This window comes from Ursus arctos, unplaced genomic scaffold, assembly GCF_023065955.2.
Source record: "Ursus arctos isolate Adak ecotype North America unplaced genomic scaffold, UrsArc2.0 scaffold_7, whole genome shotgun sequence".
NCBI lineage: Eukaryota > Metazoa > Chordata > Mammalia > Carnivora > Ursidae > Ursus > Ursus arctos.
The window spans coordinates 61,952,543-61,976,675 of NW_026623089.1; the positions used below are offsets into that span (position 1 = coordinate 61,952,543).

The following is a 24,133-nucleotide window of genomic DNA, read 5'->3' on the forward strand; positions in this document are numbered from 1 at the left end:
ACACCGTTAGGATACAATGAACGGCTTCAGGTATCCCCTGCTCTCATTCGGCCTACAGGCCGGCTGGTGGGGAAGATAGACAGTAAAAGAATGACACAAATCGGTATGAAACTGAAACTGTTGTAAATATGACACAGAGAAGAGACACAAGGTTCTGGAAAGTGAGCTCTAAATGACAGAGAGGAGTCAACTAGACAAGGAGTAGAGGCAGAAGGCATGCTGTGGAAGGTGTGGAAAGCTGTGATGTGCGGCAAGAAGAGAGCGGAAGCAATGTGAGAGCCTGAAGGAAGGTCAGGTGGCTGGAGTACACAGAACAGGGGTGAACAGCATGGGTCTGGAGATGTGATCAGGGGCCATCACCATGAAGGCTTTTTAGCCATAGCAAAAAATATGTCTTCATCCTAGAACCAATGAGAAGGGTGGGGGGGGATTTTAATTAGTTACATCATCAATTTGGTATTTCAAAAAAATATTCCCAGCTACACACAGAGTGTGGGTTGCCAAGGGGAGAAAGTCATGCAGACCAGTTGAACATTTTCAGTACAGTTACTGGTAGCGTGGCCTAGGGGAGGAAGGATGAGGTGGTGGTGATTTCCAAAAAGTGACTGGATTCAAGAGACATGGAGCGGTAAACGGACAGGCCGTCTTCTGCAATATTGATGGGGCGCCCATGTGGAAGTGTAAAGGAACACTGGGGAAGGAGCAGGTTTGCAAAGACAGATACTAACCTCAGTTGGACATGCAGAGTTTGAGTTCTGTAGGAAACATTACAGGATGGAGCAAAAGACATTGGATTATGGGTGTGGAGCTTGTCAGAAAGCTCTAGGGTTTGCATGTAAACTTGTGACTCATCTTTAATCCACAGTTCTGGCTCTGACGAATATGATCCATAGATGGATATGACTGCCTACAGGAAGATTATAAAGTGAGTGGTGGAACCAAAGTCTTAAGGAATTCAAATCCGTAACAGCCAAGTAGTGAAGGATGAGCCTGTGAAGGATGAAAGGAGTAGTGAAACAGAAGGAAACCCAGGCAATTGCTGGATCATGGGGGGCAAGGGGGCAATGAAGCGAGGATTTCATTTCAGGAGGGTGGGAGTGGTCAGTTGGCTTAAATGTGAAAGATTGAGAACTGTTTATTTTATGTAGCAAGAGTGGAGAGCACCGATCAGGAGAGAATTGTTTTGAATTAGAGAGAAATCTCTAAGGGATATGTATGGGAAATAGAGTTCTAACTGAGTCTATTTGCAGTCATGCCTGTTGGAGAATATTTCACATTTCATATTTTACATCTCTCCTAATGACATAGCTAGGGAGCTAGCATGATAGAGAAGAAAGCCATTCTGACATGTTGGTGACCACGACAGAGTGGCACTGGGGTGGAATTTGAGCACAGAAGAATCTGAGGTCCTGGGGTCTGAACGGGAGAGAGAACGTGAACCTGACAGCAAGGAATTTTATGAGCACAGACAGCACTGCCTCCTCCTCCACCCAGCGGTGCGTGTGCGCCCAGGGTAAATAAACCAAATGTTCATGAAGCAGTATTGATTCGCCTCACCCACGTGCTGGCATCCCTGTTTAGAAGAAGTATGCTGTGGGCTGACACATCACACAGCACGTTCTCAGCAACCTCTCTGAGGTGAGCTGCAGCCTCAACTTCCCTCCCAGCGCTGGCTACACCACAACCATCTGCGCATGCGGGGGCCGGGCCGGGGGGGGGGGGGGGGGGGGGGGGGGGCGGTTAATACCTCAGCCAGGGAGCACTGTGATGAGACAAAGGTCAGACTGCAGAGGTGTGAGCTGCCAATGGGAGATAAGAAAAGAAAGATGACTACTGGTAATTATTTGCAGTAGTTTGGCTATAAAAGGGAAACGAGATTGGAGGGCAGCTGGACAGAGGTAACTGGATGAGCAAGTGCTTATTCAGTCAACAAATATTAAAATATCTTCTATGGGCCAGGCACTAAGACAGGTACCAGGAAGATATTTTCCAGCCCTAATGGGAGATCTGCCATGAGATACATTTCATGTATTAATCTCAAATGCACAGTGACTACATGTTTTGTGACCTGATTCACTGAAACAAATGCAACATCTTCCCTGAGATATAAACCTTACTTGATCTTTATAAAATGATTAAACAAATTTGTGTTAAAATAAAAAAGAGAAAAATAACATGTCCATCTGTATTTTTTTCCTAATCCTCTCTCCTTCCATTCCTTTAAGTGTCCCAAATTTGGACAGTCTTGCTATTGTCAGTTATTCAGAAAATATTTTCTAGAATGGTGTTCTGAACCCTATGTTCAAGAGCCTCTCATAGTGCTATTTGATGTTTCAAAATCATCTAATCTATAATTTATAGAACACCCACATAATGAAATATGAATATTACCCCATGGAAGTTAGAAATGTGAATAAATCAGGGTTTCCCTAGCTAGACTATAAGCTTTGTGAGGGCTTTTGGCACTGCTGTGTTAAGAGCATATAGTCAGAGTACTATAAATGGGATTTTTGTGGTAAGGTTGCAATTAAGGATCCCTGGGTTTGTAGAGAAAGGTACACTAAATTCTTACACAAGAATTCAGGAAGATCCCTGAAAGAGGTAATATTTGGGTGTTAAATAATGGGTGTTAAAAAATGAGCATTTCAGACAGCAGAAAGCTAGTCAGCCAAATCACAGAGGCAAATCATTTTTTGGAGGAGAGGAAGAGTGAAGAGAAAGGGTTTGGTATGGTTACGTGGAAAGTAGTAAGTGCACTGATCTGGGATCTTGGGAAGCTCTGCTGAGGAGTGCCTGGACTTGATCTTACACTGACTGGAAGTGTCCGAAGTTTTCAAGCAAGTGGGGAAGCATGAGGTTTAGGAAGGAAACTGGGATCATTAGGAGAGCTAGGAACTGATGGGGAGTGGAAGCAGGGAGTACATGAGATAGGAAGGCCACTGTCTGGATGGGAGATGGTGGACGGCAGTGAGTTTCTGCCATGATGATGGCCTTGGACATGTCAAGGGAAGTTGAGCTTCTTGTGCATGAAGTCATTATAATCAGTTAGATGTGTGGGTTTGGGAGGTGCAGTGATGGGGGAGAATGAAGAGGACATCACATGTTCAAGCCAGGGAGAGTGGCAATCCCATTGATTTTAGGTACGGAAAGAAAAGCAAATTCAGGAGATGATAGGGATGAAGATCCAGCCCAGAAAGCATGAGAAAAAGGTATTAATTTAAGACATGGGTGTGAGTGAAATTGCTGCCAAGTGGAGACCCTTGACGAAGGCCCACATTAAGGAAAGGAGAAGAGCCAGAAGAGGAAAATTGAAAGGAGTTTCCTGCAAAATTGGAAGTGAGATTTCAAGGAAGCCAAGAAAAAAACATGTGGATTTCAAGGATGAGGACTCAAGCTGTGATTTGTTTCACTTATAAAGGTGATCTTTGAACAACGTGGGTTTGAAATGCAGGAGTCCACTTAGAAGCAGATTTTTTTGATAAATACAGTAGAGTACTATAAATGTATTTTCTCTTCATTATGATTCTCTTAATAACATTTTCTCTAGCTTACTTAGTTGTACAAATACAGTGTATAATGCATGGAACATACAAAATATGTGTTAATAAACTGCTTATGCTATCAGTGAGGCTTCCAGGCAACAGGAGACTATTAGTAGTCACGTTTTGGGAGAGTCAAAAGTTATATGCAGATTTCTGACCATATGGAGTCAGCACCCTTCACCCCTGCGTTGCTCAGGGGTCTACTGTATAATCATCAACTAGTATTGTTTTAAGCAGTTTTCCTCTTGACAATGAAACAGTCCATGCTTCTATCTCCTCCCCAGATTTTATAACATTCAAGAAGCACATGAAAGAGGCCTCTCTCATCAAGTATTCTTGATTAAGTCACGAAAATGGAATTGAAGCTTGTTCTTCCCCTTCATATGGTAAGTAACCACTAATTTGGGTAACGGGTTTGCCTTTCCCCTTCTCCTAATTTCCTTACGATTTTTACAAAAGAAATGGAAATGCTTCTGGTGTGAAGGTAGCATGATTTATGAATAATATCCAGATCTGTCTTCAGAATATTTCATTAAAAAGGAGAACATTCCATTTTTAGTGCAATTGTGGTTTTTATAAATTCTAATTTAATATGTTTTATCTGGCTTAGAACTGGAGTCATTTTGAACTACATATGAGTTTTGATAATTAAAGTAACATAACTCTTCTACCCACTTTATACACACTTTTAATTCTTTGGTGCAAATTGACATGTGGACTCTGAAAAGTCATGGCCACATAAAAGGAAGATTTAGAAATGCCAGATTGATGGGCAGTGGCATTTCTCTTCATTCCAGAAGCCCTCGTTTGGAGTATCCACCCCTTTTGGCCTGGGCACTGACTGTCTTTAACTGGAAAAACATCTCACTTTGCAAGTGACTAGAACTGAGTCACCCCACGTGAGCAAAATCAGCCCTTAAAGAAAGGGCAACATCATTAAGTTCTTTCACCAGGATATTGTGCCTGCAGGACTTAAAATGATTTGAGACAGTTCACTCCTTTGTCCACCCACAAAATCATTTGTTATTTTTAACCTTCATTGTACATTACTTTTCTTTATATGTTCTAATGCATGTTTAAAAGAAAAATTCTGTATGTATAGCTGTGAATATTCATTAATGCATTTCATTTATTCTGACAAATTAGGAAGGTGGGCATCTCTGAATTTGTGGGCAGGCTGAATTAAAGATAACTTTCAAATAAATGTGGCCTTTATTCTTTAAACTACATATAGTAACTCCAACAAAACATTACAAAGTAGAAATCCTTAAGGAAACCTGTAATAATAAATCATATGAACATTTTGTTATTAGCATATAGATTGGATGTATGTAGGAGCTTGTAAAGTGCCTGAGGTTCACTGAAAATAGTTTATTCTGTGTCTACAAAGTATATGCAAGATTGAAAATAAATGTTTAAAACACCATATATTATCTACCTATAAATAAAGTGTTTGCAAAGCAAAGGTAAACGTCAGCCCAGCTCATGAAAAAAATATCAAAAGATTTTAAATTTATTGAAGCCGTAAATTAATGAGATATTACCATGTGTGCATAAATAACTTAAAGAATAAAATTTGCTGATCCTTCTCTCATATGGATATTTGTGCTAATGAATCAGGATCCTATTTACTCTATTAGTCCCCAAAGTAATTGCTTATTTGAAGAAGTTCTGTCTTATGGGTTTTCAGTTAATTAAATCCATTTGCATTTTATGCACACATTTTAAATTCTCAAGCCCTATTTTTCATAAGCCAGATTCAAATATGTTCATGTAATAATACCTCTCATTAAGGCATTAGTCTTTCATTTTTAAAGGAACTTTCAGAATAGCCATATGCATAAAGTGCTTATTAATGAAATCCAATCAATATTTTAGAAAAGTCAACCCATTAAATGTTATTTTTTTAGTTTAAATTTTCCTATTTGTAATGGTGATTACTATGCTGAACATACTTCCAATTTCTAATTTTTCGGTTAGCTTAATTTATTCAACGATTTTTTTTTACTTTGATTTTGCATGGCAGGTTTTAACTTCTAATATGCCTTTAGAATTACAAGCAACCTTTTCCCAAAGAGTAGCTTTTTCAAGGTATGTGCATATTAACTGATTGATCTTGCCAACCCAGTTGGGAGATCACTAAAACATGAAGCAAAACTTTCCTAAATCTAATACTGAAGAACAGAGTATGACAATTCACCAAGTTAGGGATATTTTTAAAAGTATCATTTTCTCATAGTTTTCAAATATTTGAGAAGTTGGGAATTAAAGTCCATAAAGTACTTCCTGGCTTGGAAGTTTGAAAAAGCTACCAAATTTAGGAGAGTAGAAGAAGTAGACAGAAGAGAGGTCAGAAAGAGCCACGGGATCCACACAGTGGGCCCAGGTCTAAAACCAAAGCATGTGGCAAAGCCAGACGCTGGGAAAGGCACCCGGGGGCACAGTCTGGAGTGCTGACTTGAAATCCAGTTTTGAAATCACACACAACTGAACTATATCTAGGTGGTCATTAGACGTTTATCTAGTTTACAGTTTATCTAGGCTTAGTAGTTTCTCTGTGCAAAAAAGATACAGAATGCAGAGTCTGGGTGCATTCAAGTTCCAATTCCAGCCTAAGATTATATCTGAATCAAAAAAGGATAGAGTATCCAAATGAAGAAAAAAGAAGAGGAAGCAAAGGAGGGAGGGAAACAGGAAGGATATCCTGAAGCCAGGATGAGTATGAGTTATTTTGACCTTTTTGGCAATATTGGACAGTAATGTACTTTTGTTGACCTCTTAACAGGAGATATAAGTAGAAAACGGAAAACATTTTTGATACACTGAAAAACTCTTACACTTTATAATAAACACATTTCATTCAATTAAATCTTATTAATTCATTGAAGCAATGATCTATGTAAAGTGTAATGCCAATAGTATCCTAAGAAGATAACATTTTCTTGGTAACTGGAATCGCCCTAAGGAAGCATTTCTTCTCATTTAGACAAAGTAAGAATAAAGCACTTGTATTACCACTTGTATAAATTTTTAATACTGAATAAAATATTAGTGTTTAGTGTAATATTGATTCTCAACATAATACTCCTCCATAATAGCATGCTAATTGGTTAGAATTAAATCAGACAGATTCAAAAACCCTGAGAACAGACCATCTAACACTTGCAATTTTTTTTCATTAGTTTCCAGAATTCCAATTAAGATGGAATTAATCTGCCAAATAAAAGGCCACGGTACAATAAAAGTTCCGCGTACTATGTCATGTGCACGCCTTCCTCCTTCCTGGGGCTGCACCCCCAGGATGAGATCTAGAAGTGAGGAGGGTGGGAGAGGGCACATCATGACTTGTGGGTTCCAGCCACACCGAACAGCCTTCAAAAGAGGCAGGCAGTCTCTGTGCGTTCTAGCGCTGTCATTTCCTACCAGTGAGACCTGAGGCGTTTTACTTGAAACTCGTAGAACCGCGGTTTCCTCACCAATAATATTACTAGTCTAGCAGTACCAGCCTGCTGGAGGTGTTGAGGAGGTAAAACAGAGGTTCATGGCAACTGGGGTGATTTTTTTTTTTCCCACCAGGAGACATTAAGTAATGTCTGGAGATAGTTTTGGCTGTCACACCTGGAGGCAGTGGGCGTGACACGGGTGTCTGGGGGTCGAAGCCAGGGATGCTGCTCTTCAAGATGCACAGGATGCCCCCCCCCATAACAAAAAGTCCTCTGGTCCAAAAGGTCAATAGTACCAAGACTGAGAAACCCGGGAGTACAGTGACATCATGTCTGTGAAAGCATAATGTCTGATACACAGGAGGCCATCAGAAAATATTTGTAGAATTACATTGTTATTGTTGTCATTATTTGTTGGACAAGAACTCCGAATCACCCTCATGGTATCAGGACCGAGTCCTATGAGCGATTCCGTCAGCCCGCCGCAAATGGAGTCGGGCATGCCTATCTGCTAGGTCATCCAGCTGGACTGCTCAATTGTTAGGGGCCTTCGGGAATGGACTGACCCACTTAATACTTGACTGGTCTACCAAACGCATGGGCAGGACTGTACCAAAGTTCGTGGGCTATCATTTAATTTGCACCTTCTTAGAAATTAGAAAAAAATTAGGAAGAGACAAATAAAAAGTAACCTACAGTACCCGGGGGACTATTACTTTTTAACTCCTGCTGTTAGAATGGCTCAGGAGTCTCCTAGTGATCTCTGAGTTTACAAAATAAACTCATGCCTGGACAAAGGGCTAGGAAATATGGTCTTCTTGTTAATATAAGATCTCAACTATATCATACACAAATATTATCCATTTCAAAATAAATCAAATGCGACGAAATGGTCTTAGCTTCGTGTTAAAACAGTTCAGAGGGAAAACTCTGGCTTAATGCAAGACTTTCAAGTCAAACAGACCTGAGTTTGAATTTCAGCTTTATAACCTCCAAGCTGTGTGACCTTGAATAAATTGCCTTCTCTGAGCTCAGTTTCCTCATCTAATAGGCAGAAAGTTATGTCATTGGGTTGTTGAGAGAATTAACGATACAGCATTTGACATATGTTAGGAGTGAATAAATGGTACTTCTTGCTTTTTCTGGAGACCTTGCATTGCCTTGGGGTTCTTATCATAGCTGTTGGTTCTCATTGTAAGAATGGTAACTATGTGTAGGTACTTTTTATTAACAGAGGAAGCTCAAAATACATCCATTACCTCAATGAACAAAAATCTGAGACTTACTTCAGTAACAGTGATTTAAGAAGAAAAAAAGAAAAGATACATATTATACCTGGAGTTTCTCAGTGAGAATTTTTTTTCAAGGAAAAAGTGGATTTCCTAAATTAAAGAATGAATGATGTGCACATCTTTCTGGCATATTTTAATATAGTTGATAATCCACTTTTTAATTAGCCACCTAATTATAATTCAACAGAAATTTCCCTAGGTGAATGTAGTAACCTACTTCAGAGAGAGAAATGGAACTCTGAGTGGGCGCTCCTACTGTGAATTTTGACACTTTTTTAGGTTCAATTTGTTCTAAGCCTAACTGGCCCAGGAGAGATGGGGAGAGCTCTGTTTCATAACCTAATAATTCTGACTGCCAGGAAAGTTGACTATAAGGCTAAATTCATCTTTTATTAGTATTTTTATTTTTCTCTTTTCTTTGTTCCCTGGAGAAAACCCAACTCTCTTTATCTTCCCATCATTCAAATGTTTTAAATTTGGAAGTAAAAACATTTATGCATAATCCACACTATGGTTCCCTTCATTTTCTTGGTGGTTTGCTTTCTTCTTAACTCAAGGTTCCCTTACTTCCAACTCCTGAGAAGCAAGGGACTGAAAGGCATGTGAGGAGACCATCTCAATGTCATAATCCACACCTGCTTAATTCCACAATTCAGACCATGCTAAGGAGGGAGATTTTTTTATCTATTAATTAGCAATAGATATTTGAATTTCCCAAACCCTAACGGTTATTTTTTATCATTAGTTGCTCGTGACCTTAATTTAAAATGTTTTCAAACTCACCAACTGGTGTTGTAGAAATGAAAATGATTGCTTTATTGAATTCTCTCTTTCAACCAGTTTTAGCTTTGTGTAGTTACAACTTCAGTATGTTTGCCTATAATTGTAAACTTTTGTCTCTCATTAATTTCTGGCTCATATCCATTAAATGTATGCAGAGAGGAGAGGTGAACTGTTCATTAATTGATTAATTGATCTCCTTGCTTTCACCCTTGTGTCCTACAGTCTATTTTCAATAAAGTAAGAGTCAGATCATTTTGTTCCTTGACTCAAAACTCTCCAGTACATCCATTTCAATCTGATTAGAAGCTAGAGACTAACAATGGTCCTCAAGGCCATATATGCTTTAGCCCACCACGACCACCATCTCCTGCCCCGACTCCCACATTCACTCCACTCCAGTCACTCTGGTTTCCTTACAGTTCTGCCAATACACCAGACATGTCCCTGCCTCAGGGCCTTTGCACTTGCTACTTCCTGTCTGAGACAGTCTTCAGGAATCCACATGATTTGCTTTTCTTCAAGTCTTTGCTCAAATGTCAACTTCTCAATAAGACTTTCACTGACCACCCTTCTAAAAATGCATCCCCTTCCCACACTTAACTATTCCTTCCCTGATTTATTTTTCTCCATAATACTTGTCACCTTCTAATAGTTTCTATAATTTACTCATTTATTTATTTTCTGTCTCCCTCCACTAGAATGTAAGTTTCATGAGGGCAGCAATATTTGTGAGTTTTGACTGGTATATCCCAAGCACCTACTCCGGTGCCTGGTATCTGGCAGAAACTCGATATGTATTAATTAAACGGAACTGAAGTAGAATTACACACTTATTGATCTTACTGCATTTCCCTCAAAGCCTTAATTCACCGTCTGTTAATAGCCTTTATCTTCTGCTGTTCTGCCACTATAGCTACTTTAGGAAAACTTTGATCCCCCAACCCCCAATTGGATTTTGGAAATGGAAGGAACATTTTTACTGTGTTTCCTTTTGATCACTGATAAGCTTTAAGTGGGATAAGTTTGCTTTTTAGCCATATTCCTTTCCTATTAGATGAGAAGACTATTATCACCAAAATGGTGAACTGACTGGGATATAAACTAGGTTCCTGATCAGAATTCTTCTGGGTGAATCCTGATCCAAAATAAAGGGGCGGGGGATGGGAGAGAGATACAGATAGAAATGCTAAGCTTTCTGAAAATAGCTAAATGAAAGAAAATATGGAGAATTATTTTTCTTTGGACTCAGGTATACTTTTCTTAGCACACATGTTCCTAGCATAAATATTAGATCCTTAAACATGATTCAAGAAAATATGTACTTCCTGATGACAAGAAAGCCATAAATACAGTTCATGACCAAAGATTAGTCACTGTTTATTATTGCTGGTGACACATGATACATTGGGGAGATTGGACAATATTTCAGACATCTCCAGTCAGCCATTTATCATTTCATAGTGGAAGATGAGGAGGTATTTCTATATTAACAGCCCCTATAAAAGGAAGTGAATGAAGAAACATGTGATGTGTTTTATCATTGAGAGTCAAAGGGATATTGACAGTGTTAAAAATGTGCTGAGTAGATTACAGGTTTTGTACAAGCTCGTCTTCTAAACAATAAGACTCCTTTAAAAAATGCAGAAGAAGAAGAAAGGAACTATGTGCTGTGTTGCTTAGTTCTCCCTCGTGTCCCTGAATGGTATTTCTGGACTTGAGCTGAGAAACAGCAGCTTGATTTATCTCTAAAGCCTGTAACATTTTGAGCAGCGAGATGGCCTCGGGACCCTGCTGCTTCGGGCCACGCTGCTGTCCCAGCACGGGATTACCCTGCAGTTATGCAGTCTGCAGAGACCCAATGCTCCCACCCTGCACCCAGTCTGACAACACTTCCCTATTTCAACCTGTAATTTAGAATAAACCAAAGCACAGCACATGTTAACAACTTCCGCCTGATTAAAAAATTCAAGCTTATGTTCCCTTCATAACTACTATATCCTTGCAAGTGAAAGACATAAAGCTATTTGGAAGAGGACCTTAAAAATGGGATCAGGGATGTGAATGGCCAAGAACTTTATCTTAGAAATGGTGGCACCAAGCCACCAAAAAGTTTTTAACATAACCCATAACTTCTGCAATGCTTTGCAGAACTCTAAAGACACATTAAAAATTAAATAAAGAGCCTCAGCTTGGTTTTGTGTATGCTTCAATAGGCAAAAAGATATATTTAATGCAGAGGGTGTTGAATCTGAATTAGTACAAATATTATTAATTTAATGTTCATACTGCATTTTATGGTTTATAAACTGCTTAGCAATAATTTTATATATTTCCCCTCACAGCACCACTGTAAAATGTATCAGCATTTTATTTTTCCCATTTTATAGATGAGGCAACCTTTAATAAGTGATCTATTTCTTTCCTGTGCATGTTGGTTAACTGGTAAATGATTAATTTATGCCTGCATGAACTTCATCATGCAGAGTATTTATTTTAGTGTGAGTTGGTATTTATTTTACCCGCAAAGCATTACAGTATCCAATTATATATGCATGTTTTAAAGGCAGTAAAGCAGCCACCAGTAGTTAATGCAACATTAAGTCAGAGATTTTAAATCCACAGTAAATTCTCAGTTAGGGTATTTAAATCAACCAGCCTCCTTGCTCCCTGCTCTCATCGATGTGGGTAAGCAACGGCCCTTCTATAAAATAACCATGTGGCACGTGTCCAGTGACATGGAAAAGACATGTTGAGATTTTCAGAGCTTAAAATCTTAACCATAAAAGAAAGAACCAAAAGGTTTATAATTACATTTGGCACAAGGGGAAGACTAAACAAATCCAATCATTGACATCTGCCCGTGGAACAGCCTGCAGTGGGGGGCCTTCATTCATTCCTTTCATTCTCTTCATCAGCTTTTGCATCACTGAGATGGTTGTTGTGGCTGCTAGTATGAAGAAGTATGACCACACAGGACTGATAGGTTAAGGTTTAATAAAAAGGATGCCATCCCTACAACTCTATCATTTGCATTATCTCTCCGAATTGCACTCTCCTGAGTTGTCAGCACTTCTCAGTGGTTGTGAGATGGAAGTCCAAGGTTCTCAAAACACTCCCAAAGCACCAACTCAGTACTACCCCTCTAATACCATTTCATACTTTAATCCTGTAGAGGACAAAGCACCAGAAAGTTCATTCATTCATAAGTCAATTTTTTTAATTAATTAGAAATATACTTTCTTTTCATAGTAATTTATAACATGTAATTTTCCCTTGTTTATTGATCTCAAGACTCTTAAACTTAGCCAATAAAGCTAAGAATTTTTTAAATTCATGGCAAAGATTCCAGCCCTAATTTCACATGCAGAAGTTTCTGATAAAGTCTAAATATTGGCATGTTAGCTGTCAAAGGCAGATGATTTAAAACACATTGTGTATGTTGGGTACTTAAATGCTTTCAGAATCCAGAAATTGTCTCTTTCAAAATTAAAATGTACTTAAAGATCCAGGAAGTGATACCCATTTTGTGAAAATATTTTTATTATTAAAAATTTGGTACATATTGAAATACAAACTCCATCACATCAGATCTACCAGTAAGATAATATATTATGAAGTAATATTTTTTCATTTGTGTGATTTGCTATGGGGCCTATTGAACAGTGCCTACTTATCAGGGCACAGACGTTTTAAAAATAAATTTTTTAAAACAAGGAGCATTGGGGCACCTGGGTGGCTCAGTCAATTAAGCGTCTGCCTTTGGCTCAGGTCATGATCCGTGGTCCTGGGATCAGGTGTGTGGGAGCTTCCTGCTCAGAGGGGAGTCTGTTGTCTCCTCCCTCTGCCTCTCCACCCCCCCACCCCCACCCCTGCTCATGCTGTCCCTCTCTCTCTCTCTCTCTCTCTCTCAAATAAATGGATAAAATTTTTTTAAAAATAAATAATAAAATAAAAATAAATAAATAAAAGCAAGGAGCATTAGTACAGAGGAATATTATTGAAATACTGTCCTCAGGCTTCCTACTTAGAGACCAGTTAAAAAAGGAATGCACACTCCAATGTGCTGCTTTCTAACTCAGAGTTAGATGCACTTGGCCCTTAAATGAGTACAGTGGATTATTTTCATATAATGAAAACTTATTCATATATATGTCTATATACATATATACACATATATATACACACACACACACACATACATATATAAGGAGATTTTAGCCATCTTCTCTGTTATAAAAATAGAAAAAATAATGTGTGATCAAAAGAAACATTCCAAATACTCGAATATAAGTTAAATGTATGAAGTATAGAAATTTCATCTTTTTAAAAATCCTTCCAACTAATAAAATAGCCAAATGAAATGCTATTATAGCTCTTCTTACATGCCACAGTTCCAATATTTAACACCCCAAGGCTTTTCCCAGTCTGAGACTTTTCCAATGGCATTTATTATTCCAATTTACATTTATTTGACCCGTATTGCAGCTTCTAAATTGGTTATATCCTTTTCCCTGAGAACTCGGTGTCCTCACGTAGCCTTACAGGAGAACTGTGAAGTTATATCACTTTCTGATGCAACAATGAACTAAATGGGCAGAAGACCAGATAAGACTCCCTCACACCCCCTCGTTTTCCACCACCCCTCACAGAACATGAAATACAAGTGAGCAGCCCATTATTGTAAATGTTGAACTGGGCTTGATTCCCAGTTCTCAGTCTTGTAGTCCCAGAATCCATTATTATGGTGTTTCTGTTTTCATCGATTGTCATCTTTTTATATAATTCTGTTAGCTTTTGCCAAAAAGAAGAGTTTCAAGGAGGGATTCTTATATGGAAAAACTGAAAAACAATGTTTATGCTAAGTAAAAGCACTTATTCTTTTTTAAAGAGAGAACTTTTCACCAAGTATCATGATTTTCCAGAACTGCATATATGGACAAGTTGCTGAAACTCAATCTTGCTTCCAGATAAAATCAACACAGCATTCACACAATTATTACCTAGCATTTCCATGCAAGCTAATAAAAAGTATTTCAGCTTAAAATTTCAGCTTTTAGTCTATACTTAACTTAAAAACTCTTACAAGTAAAAACTCTTGCAAGTAAGCATTCTTGTCCATCAGAAGTTGGTACAGAAAAAGCAAATTCAAAGGTGCAAATATGGGAGGTGCCTTTCCAGCCCTAATGGGGTAAGAAGATCCTGGCCCAAGATCACGGATCTCTAGACCATGCAGCAAATTTATCCCTGAAGAGAGAAAAATCCATTAGGTTGTCATGGCTTTGAAACATCAGCCATTTACACCTTCCAGGTTATGAACCCAGATTCACTTGGTAATCAGTTCACTGATTGGAATTCTTCTTCCCAGGTACTTATATCTATATATCTAAACCTACAGGGAGAAAATACAGCAATCGGTCAATATAACTCATTAGCTTATTGGATATATTTCTTATTGTAAGTTAATATATTGGAGTTTTGCTATAAAGAAGCTTTTTAATTAATGTAAATATTGTCAATGACATCATTTCAAAATCATAAAACTCTCAGCCAACAGAAGTAGAAAAGCTCCATTTCTGGAACATGAGACTAAAGAGAGTCATGTCTTATCCATGTTTGCTTTTAAAATATAGCCACTCCCATACATGCTATCACAATGCCTTCCCCACCCCACAGGAAAGGGAACTAATGCTTGTAAGAAATGAGAAGCTTACACACTGTCCTCAGAGTGTATTAATTAGGCAGGTTTACCCAGCCAGAGATAAAACTCAGGTCTGACAAATGCCCCTTCAACTAAACTTCTGTCTTTACTTAGAATCCACTAATAGCAACACAGGCCCTAACTAGGAGAAGCAGATAAATGTCCCCTGGCTGCTAGAGAATAAACACTGGTCCTATTGGCTATTTCCTCTGAACAAGTCTAAACCCAAATCTCACACCCAAGAAGTTCTGTAACTGGCACATTTATCTTCATAGACATGTGCAAAAACCTTGTCTGGTAATTAAGCTGTATATAAATTTTGGAGTCAGGTTTTTAAAATAATGCAGCACAAAGACATTTGTTCATAGTAAACTTAAAAATTCATTGTATACTCCCTACCAGGGATCTGGAAAAGCAAAGAAAAATGTCCATTAGTTTACCAAGCAGTTTCATAGCTGTCTTTCATTGTCTATTCATATCTCTTTATTTGGTCTGACAACACAGTTATGTGCCCAGTTCCCATTATTACATTTTGTTAATTGAAATACAGGTTTAATTGTTTCCAAGTATACATTTATAGTATTTACCTAAAACTAATCTGAAAAAAGATCTTAAACCCATTTAATTGGAACTGGTAGGGACAGAGGTGACGGCACTCCTAACTAATTATGAACTTAGTGATACACAGATGAAATATTTTGGATTTTGACCGTGCATGTCAGATATTAGGAGTATTAACATTTCTTGGGGTGCCTGGGTGGCTCAGTCAGTTAAATGTCTGTCTTTGGCTCAAGTCATGATCCCAGGGTCCTGGGACAGAGTCCCAGGTCAGTCGCCCTGCTCAGCAGGGAGCCTGCTTCTCCCTCTCCCTCTGCTCCCCCCAACTCATGCGCGCTCTCTCTCTTTCTCACTCTATCTCAAATAAACAAATAAAATCTTTTAAAAAATAGGGAATATGATATCTCCTGTTATGAAGATGGACAGAAAATTCTGGAGATCATGTTTTCATTTTAAACAATCATAGTTATCAAATGGTATTTATTAGGTCAGTTTGATTTCATTTAATGAGGCCATCCTTCCATTTCCCAGGAAACGATTTTGCCTAAACTAGTTCCAACATTAAAACCTTTCTTTAAGAAAAGACCATCCAGGAAGATGGACACTGTGTAACACAAACAGGAACTCATTGCAGTGTTTTGCATACCTCCTCGATTTGAATAAGTTCTTCCTGATATCTAAGTAGAGTCCCCCCCAAAATGGCCCAGACCCTCTCCTCTGCAAGTCAGGTAGTACTAAGTCATTCTCCTTACTCTGGGTTTTTCATCCCTTTCATGCTTCGTTTGAATCCATATTCTCTCCCGTTCTCCCAGGCCTCCTTTCTTTACGTGTTTTCCCGTGTTTGCAGACGTCAGGGTTGTTTCTTTTGAGTATAAAACCCAAAGGGTGTTGCCCTCCTCACTATTTCGATGTTTCTATGATACAACCCCCTAAATAGTTTTTTCAAATTTCTTTCAGAAACGAAGTACTTACTAAAAACAAAGGGCAAACAAAAGAGGGCTATATCAGACAAGGCTCGAATGCAGTTTATGCTGAAAATTTTCAAAAAAAGGATGATCAGTTTTCTCTCTTGGATGCTATTCTGAATGGAGACAGGAAGATGAACTAAACCACCTCTTGATGATCCCCAGCCCTGTGATTTTGTGATAATCTTAGCTTCCAGCATCTCATTTTCTCTAAACACTAAAATCGAATCTGCCCCAAGATATGAGAGTGTTTAACAGATGAAAACCTTTTAATGGAGGAAAGATTCTCCTTGTTTTCTTGGAAGTAATTTTCTTAACAATTGCTTACATTTATATTCAAGGCAGCCTATACTGAATCATTAAATCCAAAGAAAATCATAAAAGAAAAATTAGCAGACATATTATATAACGATATGCAATTTATTTCTTGACTTTTGCCTTTATTGCTCTGCATTAGAAACATTTACTCCTATAGATGTGGTTCAAGGATTCATGAACTCTACTTTCTTAAACCTAAAATCATTCTTGCTTTCTGTACCACAATTGTTTCTATTTAAAAAGGAGACCTGTGTTAACACCAGTAGACATTTTACTTCCAAACGAGGCTGCTTTCTGAGCGGGACTGCCATAGAGCAAATTACATCTGACAAGGCTGTTTAGTAAAGATTAGCAATAGTTAGATTAAACAGACCTTGAGCCTGCCATTTAATCCCCCACTACTGGTTATGTGCGCTGAGCCAATGATGAAACTTGGAGGCACAGCAATTAGGTTATTAGTTTGCATTACTTTTTAATCAACAGTTTTTGAACCAGTGGAAAACTTTAGATATAAAGTGAAAAACAGCCCTCTCACATATCAAACGATGATCTCCTTGACTCTAGATTCAGGTGCTAATATTATTAATTACACTATCACTACTAATGATGATGATGATAAGAGCGTTCCATAGAAACCAGCTGCCCGGAGCTAATCTCTGGCAGAGCTGTCCATAGATTATTTATAATAAATCATCACAACAGTTCCCTGAAGTTTTACCAAAATAAAAATGGTGAGTTATGCATATATTCTGGGACATTTTTTCTGATATTGACTTGGAGCAACCATGAATATTTTCACAATGAGTTGTTCAGCACTCAGTTGAGTATTTTTTGTTGTTGTTTGGTCCAACTGCAGTTTGGATGATATAGAATGAACACAGAAAACCATAGCATTAATCTTGGACTGTAAAAGCCCTATTTGTATTGTGACACAAATATAAATGTAAAGCAAGCAGAAAAAATGCTACGTAAGCTCTTTTGTGAGCTTAGTATTGTTCGAAAATATTTAACTCTTGTGTTGTTTGGTAGTTTTTCTATTGTGTGTACTGTAAGTGCCAAAAGGAGTATACCAGACTCAAAAATGAGTCTGAAGTTTCATAGTGAACTATTTTTATCAAAAATGTAGTAGTTCCTCCAGTAAATGGGCAGCACTGAACTTTATACAATTACCAAGAACCAAGAAATACAGAATTAATATTCAACATGGACCTGAGTTGTAATGATCAGCAAATATTTGACATAAGGTACTAAAAAGGAAGAGCTATATATTATCATCATCCTATTCCTTGTCTCTTGAATAAATACATGTCTCATGGGTAAAGTGGTGGGTCTATATACCTAAAGAGGGTAGCATTCAGTTGTTCCAAATATAAGCTGTGACTACCACTCACATCACCTAAGCCCCACTGTATTCAAACCCGGGGAAGCATTCTTTATGCAATGTGCGTAATTGGAATAGAACGGCCAACAACCACAACCTGTATGTTTTCTTTATTATAGCAGTGAGAGAAGGGTTGATATTGACTATTACAGGCAAACAACTGCAGATGACCATGACATTCTGCTAAATGACAGACAGCAAGCTTCATTCATAGCACTGAATGAGCCCTCTGCCAGATACCACTGGAGACCACACTGGAAATGCAGTTTCCAGGTGATGGTTTTATCCAGTTGGCCTCGTGTGTATCAAACAAGCAGTTGCCCTAGTTTTCCAATTCTTTCCTCACTGACATCAGAATTAGATTGTTAAAAATGTCTGAAGTCCTATAGTCCCTGGGCTTTCACTTGGGATAGAGGAAAGGATTATATGGTCTCAATTGCTCCACTTCCCCAACTTCTAAAACCTCAACCTGAAAGTCACCGAAAAAGCTAAGTCAATGTCATTGTACAATACATGGCTAGCAAGCAGCTCCAGGTTGAGAGGAACCTTAAAGGTAATAAATGATGACCCTACAACTCTTCTGATGACAGAAGTGATGTTGAAACACCACTAATGATAGGAATGAAACTCTTGGCCTCCCAACCTCAGACTGCCCTAGTTGATGGAAAGCCCTTACATTTACTATACTGTGGCTCCCTGTAAATCCCCCTTATTGGCCCTAAATGTAACCTTTGGGATTATTGAAATGTTTACGTCCTCTTTGATACCCTAAGAAGCTCCTTTCCAACACTTCCTCGTTCTCTCTGGTATCCTTCCTAAATGCCCTAGTCACTTTCCTCTGAACATGTCTGATTTTTTAACATTTTTCAAATTCAGAGTATGATCTGACTTGCACAGGATAAAATACAATTAGCAATAGCCTTATTCCAAGCAGTGGCTTACTGTTAATACTGAATTTGCTTTTGTGCCAACTATATCAGACTGATACTTGAAATTCCTAAGTGCTTCTCAGGTGTCAAAGCTAAGTCACATGCACCCCATCCTCTACCTGTGTACTTGGGTTTTTGTCGCTTTGCTTTGGACCATCATAGTTGACTTGACATTTATTACCATTAATGTTACCTCACCAAATTTGTTCCATCCCACCAACTTTGATTTCTTTTTTCATTTGTAATGGAGAATGTATTCTACTTGTATCATCTCACTTGTTCACTATGTAAAATCCTCACTGGTGTCATCAGTAAATCTGACTTCCATGTTCTCTATGATTTTTAATACCTGATCTTTTTAAATGTTGGCAATAACAGGACTGAGGCATCACCATCAGAAATGTCCTTCCAGACAGCCATTGACCATTCATTTCTATCCTCTAGGTGTGGCTATTCAATAAATTGCCAGCACGCTGGATTTCTGGCTCGTATGTTTTCTCCTTGGCCACATGGATGCTCTGCAATGCCTCAGCAGATATCTTGCAGAAATCCAGTTACACTAGTTACCCTCATCGGTTCGTCCATTAGCCCTTTCAGAGAAGGAAATGGAGTTCGTTATCTACTTGATCTTGTTTCTGTTCCGTGGTGAATCATCTGAAATCCAGCTGTGAGCCTCAGCACAGTGATTTGAGGCTCACTGATAAGTTTTAAGAAACTGCCTCCTCCCCCTTTTAGAAATCAGATCCACATTTGCCAATCCTCTACTTCTGCCAGTTTGCCAACCTCCACTTCTGTTTTCTACAGTCCCTCAAAATGGTCAGCAGTGGTTTTGCTGGTTTCATTTGCTATAGGGACCTCGGCTTATTCGTTGTCCCTAGAACCCAGCACAGTGTCTAGAACGTAAGAGTCATCCTACTATTTTCAAGAATCAAAACACTCAAAACTTGGTATTTTGGTGGTTATATTCATCTTTTAAAACTCTGAAATAGGGGTGCGCCTGGTAGCTCAGTCAGTTAGGCATCCAACTCTTGATTTTGGCTCAGGTCATGATCTCAGCATCATGAGATCAAGCCCCGCATCAGGCTCCACACTCAACGTGGAGTCTGCTTGTCCCTCTCCCTCTGCTCCTCCCCCTCCCCATTTTCTCTCTTTCTCTATGTATCTCAAATAAATAAATAAAATCTTTTTAAAAAGAGGAAAAAATAAAACTCTGAAATAGGAATCACATATGTCTAAAGATTATATTCATTTATACATTACTTTAGAATTTTGAATTGAACCAAGAACACTCTCACAACTGATCACATGCCACACTTGCTGAACACCCTTCCGGATTTTCTTCCTGTGGCAGTAAATGACATTTCCCAGGTTTCCAGAAAGACGATTTGGATTTCACTTGGAGACTTTCAGGCACTAGTATTTCCTGCTGAGGCCCAGAGGAAGCCATATTTGAATTATTTGGGGGTGGGGAGAGGGGAAAGGGTGGAGACATTAAAGAATGTAAGAGGAAAGTAAAGCAGGGCTTTGAAGAAGGGAGCTATGTTTCCAAGTCAGTCCCTTGAGGCCTCATCCCTCTGTTCCCCTAGCACTGCTCCCTTTTTCTGTTCTGCTCTCTGTTTCTCCTCCAGGGCCAAATTCTCTTAGGACCTGGCCCCTCCTCCACTAGCACAATATAACCTGCACCTCTCCTTTTATCAGACTCCTTAAGGAAATTTAAGCCAGAAGGAAAGGAGAATTTCAGGTGGAACAAGCTTATTAAGTAGGTGATAATAACCAAATCTCACATTTCAATAAAATCCTGGTAATTAATTGAGATTACTCGAAAGAATTCTAGAAACACCAACACTGTCTCTTTGCCCCAAGGTTGCAGTCACTTCTAAGGGACTGAAAAAGAGTGATGTGCAGGAACACAGCTGCCAGCACTGAGAATCCTCGAAGACATCTAGAATGTCGGCAACCTCTTACCCTCTCTCGACTCATCCTCTCTTCCCCCTCGGCAACAGCAGTCTATCATTTCCAGTGTCTCCTTGACACACACAAAGGAAATAGAAGTCTTAGGATTCTGTTCTCTTTCTGATCCATCAGTGTTTACATCATCTCTAAGCTGCACGTCCATCTTTTATTGGAACAGTGTGCTCCCTGAGCTTAAAAAGCAAACCACCACCACCACCACCAACAACAACAACAAAGTGAACAAACAGAAACCATATGTATCCTGACATTCTTTTCAATAGGTCTCAGGTCATCTGCAGGTTTCCCTTTATATTTGCTATCCTCCTCTGGACAGATTTTTCTTCACCTGCCTTTTCCCAAGGCCAGTTCTTAGCATTCGAGCCTCTGATCAAGACCGGCCCATTTCTCAAAGAGAGCTTCTTGATCACCGTGTCTGAAGCAACCACACTGTGTTGCTCCTTCTCCCCTACTCAGCCTGATTCTTCTTAAAAGCACCACTGCTGGGGCGCCTGGGTGGCGCAGTCATTAAGTGCTGCCTTCAGCTCAGGGCGTGATCCCGGCGTTCTGGGATCGAGCCCCACATCAGGCTCATCTGCTGAGAGCCTGCTTCTTCCTCTCCCACTCCCCCTGCTTGTGTTCCCTCTCTTGCTGGCTGTCTCTCTCTCTGTCAAATAAATAAAAAATCTTTAAAAAAAAAAAAAAACCACTGCTGCCTGGAATTAAAGATGCACTTTGTTTATTTGTCCTTCTCCCCCACTAGAACATTAGAATATAAGCCCTCTACGAACAAGGACTTGGCCTCGTTCACGTCAGCGTTCCCAGTGCCTAGAATGGTGCTGCTACACCGAAGTTTCCCAGTAAACATATGCCCAATGAATAAAGTGACAGAAATACACGAAAACTGGAAAAAAGGTCATATTAAGAACCACCAGAGGGGTTTCTTCTTTACATTCTCCAACTTTCTTTCACTTCAGGTTTATGTGCAACTAATTTCTATAGGGTAGAAATGGCTTATTTTAAAGTAAACCTTATTTTGTACATTATAATATAATCAGAATTGCTTTGGGATCATCTGAAAAATCACTCTACAGCCAAGTTAAAAATACAGAGAGGTAAAATTTAAAAGAAATTACTCATAAGCCTAATACTAGAGAAAACTGGTCTTAAGAGTTTGGGGGTGTGTTTAGAATTTCTGCAAACTCCTCAATCTTTTCAAGGCATTTTCCCTTTCAAATTCTTATGCTGTAGAATTCTTCTAATCTGTTCCCTGAACTTTTAAAAATCTGTTCTCATAAATTTGCCATATTTGTCTGATATTTTTCAGAACTTTCTATCCCCATCAGTTTTTAAAACTATATTTTTATTGTTCTATAAAATTCCTGTTACTTCCACATGGCCAGCCAGTTTCCCCTTATAAGTTAGAATTTGATTTTTTTGAAATATCACTTCCCTCATTCGTCTTCTCAAAGTTTTACACAATAAAATTGCCAACAAGGCAGGTCAAGAACCTATCAAATATCCTGAGTTTAACTGAAAGTGCATTTCCAGGATAGCTGGTTAGAGACTACCATCACCATGGCATCTCACAAAACACTTGCTCATTCGGTCTTAAGACTATTCTACCATTATGGATATACCATAAGAATTAAGGTAGTGGGCAAATACGCAAAAAAGACTTCCCAAAAAATCTTCATTCATACATCCATTCAACGATTACTTATTGAAGACCCACTATGCGCCAAACTCTGTTTGAAGCACTTGAAATACCAAAGTGAAGGCAAAGAATACAGTTGACCCTCAAACAGCACAGGAGTTAGGAGCACCAACACCCCACACAGTCAAAAATCCACGTGTAACTTCTGACTCCCCACAAATGTAACTACGTATAGCCTACTGCTGACTGGAAGCCTTACCAATAACATGGTCAAGTAACACATATTTTGTATGTTATAGTCATCATATACTGTATTCTTACAATAAAGTGAGCTAGGGAGAAGGAAGGTTATTAAGAAAATATATTGGAAGAGAAAATAACATTTACTGTACTGTATTTGCCAAAAAAAAAAAAAATCCATGTTTAAGTAGACCCACAGAGTTCAAACTTGTGCTGTCCATTGCACACTACTGAGGTAAAGCACACCAATTAATTATTTTACAAATAATTACTGAACACCTACTAGGCGCCAGGTGCTATGCTAGGCACATAAACAGAAAGGATCCTAATGTCAAGGACACAGACACACTTGGGTTTAAATCTCTATTACATGCTAGGTTAGAAATTGCCGAATAATTTACTTCATCTATAAACTGAGAATAATAACACAGACTTAAAGGACTACTATTAGACTCGAGAAATTAAATCATCCACAGTATTATAATCCAAAGATGAGCAAAATTCCCTATTCTCAAGATACCTGAAGTCTAGTACATAATATACATAAAAACTGAGCATTTCAATACTTGTTGAATACAATTAAATACAGGGCAAAACGTGACAGTGTGGTACACTATCTTTGTACACCTAGAATCCCGAATGTTATGAGGATCGGAGTACTCAACAAATGTCAAATACGTGACAAAGAGATGTTTTATAAGTAATTTTTCCACCATACTGCCCTAAAACGATGAAATTCTCTCTTACAGCAGAACACTTACTTCTAGAAATTTCATTTTAGTATTAATCATATCAATTCTCCTTTAAGATTTTAGAAATGAAAGAGCAGATTAATTTCTGCCTATAAAGTAGGATTATAATAGACATTATCCACAGTTTTTCAAGTTTTATATAAAGAAGTTTGAATGACCTGAGGGCATTTTAAATTGGACCTGCCGTGTAAAAATCGCAAGTTGATCTTTGCTCTTCACTTCGAATTAGTGAAGCTTCTTTGTCCAGAAATAAGTAACAATTTCACAACTTTGGAAATGTTTACACATTTTCCTCAGTACAAACTAACTTTATAAGGAAGGTCTGAAGGGGCTGGGGTTTCTGGTTTCTGCGGCATTGAGACCTAAAAGCTGCACGTATAAACAGTGACTAACGTGTTAGTCACAGTAAGCAGCTGTTTCTTAACAGGACAAGAAATAACATGTTTAAATTGCTGCAGGAAAATTAGGAGAGACAAAAGAAAGAATTTCTTATCTGCTGAAAGCAACTCTAACTCAGGTGATCCTAGAAAAACAGGCAACATGAAAATCTTTTTGGGATTAGACAGCTATCCTTAAAGTTATTTTAATTAGTTTTTAATTATGTCTTCCTTAATAAAAAAAAAAA

The 24,133-nt window shown here is 38.5% G+C and overlaps 1 protein-coding gene across 20 annotated transcripts in view; it reads left to right on the forward strand.

Moving 5' to 3' along the window:
* RHOBTB1 (Rho related BTB domain containing 1) overlaps nt 1-24,133 on the forward strand; it is a 117,020-nt gene that overhangs the window by 10,393 nt on the left and 82,494 nt on the right. For 18 of the 20 annotated variants that reach the window (XM_057308243.1, XM_048218735.2, XM_057308237.1 and 15 more), the window contains one exon: nt 3,827-3,928. The gene's annotated coding sequence lies outside the window, so the exon portion shown is untranslated. Of the gene's footprint in view, nt 1-859; nt 926-3,826; nt 3,929-24,133 lie in introns of those variants that run through there. The other 2 variants (XM_057308241.1, XM_048218733.2) reach the window with 2 other exon arrangements.